Below are 1,400 nucleotides of genomic sequence, written 5' to 3'. Positions count from 1 at the left end.
TTAACCTTGACGCTAACGTTGTGAAAAACATCTACTAATGTACATAGTATTGAAATGGAAAACCAATAATAATTTAAAATCACATGAGCTTCGTACATACATACATACATGCATACATACATATGTATGTATGTGCATCTCTATTCATGTAGTTATGCGTTGTAAATTGTAAATGCTTGGACAGACGTGTTAACGTTGTCACTTAACCTTTAAGCAGCCAGGTGTCAACAACAGCAATTCATAGAAATTTTTCAATGCTTCAATTTAACTTGTTGAACAACACAGGTACATATAAGTTCACAACAACAACTAGAATCACGTATGTACATAGGTGCTATATACAGATAGTCGAATAAATAGCATAGATGTGTGGGCTTGGAAGGATGTATGAACATATGGATATACATATGTATCTAAGAATACGCATACAAGTACACTATTTTAAACATACCTACATACTTCACTCGTGTGAATGAATAGCACTATATTACATATTACATACATTTTGTCTGGCTGACATTCTTACAGCGAAAAATTACCGTCAATCGAAAGCTTATCGAGCGCGGGTGTTAGAACAGGAAATTTATAAGTCAATCAACTGGAAAATCGTGATGACAAAATCAATTTACGAATCCTTCTCCTTATTTTATACTTACTTGTTCTTAGAGTTTTCAAAATTTTCTCAATTTTTGTGTGCGAGTATTTTCATACTTGTTGAAATACTTGCAATATTCGTACTAGAGATGCCAAAATATGCGGAAAATTGTGAGCCCGGGATTTCGGAATATTTTTTAAGTAATCCCGGGATCCCGTGATTTATCCCGAGATTAACATTGAGATATAACTTTTGTGAATATGGGTAAAATCGAATAACTGAAAGTATTTAAACATACCCTGAAATAAAACTATTTAAATTTTACGATATACTGATTGTAAAACTCACGTAATTTTATTAATACGGACAAATCTAAAAGCAATATATTTTTTAAATTGTATCTAAACAAAAAAAAACATGTGATTGAGGAACGCATACATCACAAATAACAATGCATATACCAGGTACTTTTGAAATTAATCATTAATAAAAAAAAAACAATAAACAAAAATATACAAAAACAAATTCTCTAAACATGTTTATTCTACTCCATAAAGAAATGGCGAATGGCGCTTTTTTGCCATTTTTTTTTTCGCAATTTAATCGAAATTTTGAGGGTGTACGAGTCAAACGGATCTCAGATTCGAATTTAGCGGGTCGAAATACATGGTGACAAATCCAAGGGATTTTCGGAACCACAAAAATACTGGAACCCCGGGATCCCGGGACTGGCATCCCTAATACGTACTTAATACTTAAACCAAAGAAATAACATTTTAGAAGAAAGCAACTTTTCAAATTGATG

General features: G+C 32.1%; 1 long non-coding RNA gene across 1 annotated transcript; it reads right to left on the bottom strand.

Annotated features, from left to right (window-relative positions):
- Window positions 1-399: 399 nt before the first annotated feature.
- Window positions 400-808, bottom strand: LOC108356081 (uncharacterized). The gene is made up of 3 exons (XR_001846582.1): window positions 739-808; window positions 448-451; window positions 400-413 (listed from the first exon to the last, which is right to left on the bottom strand). It is a non-coding gene; the product is annotated as an uncharacterized LOC108356081 (long non-coding RNA).
- Window positions 809-1,400: the final 592 nt, after the last annotated feature.

The sequence above is a fragment of the Rhagoletis zephyria genome, unplaced genomic scaffold (assembly GCF_001687245.7).
Source record: "Rhagoletis zephyria isolate East Lansing unplaced genomic scaffold, Rhagoletis_zephyria_1.1 Rzeph_scaffold_53886, whole genome shotgun sequence".
Classification (NCBI taxonomy): domain Eukaryota; kingdom Metazoa; phylum Arthropoda; class Insecta; order Diptera; family Tephritidae; genus Rhagoletis; species Rhagoletis zephyria.
Note: the sequence above shows the minus strand (reverse complement) of the source record. Positions and strands in the feature narration are given on the sequence as shown.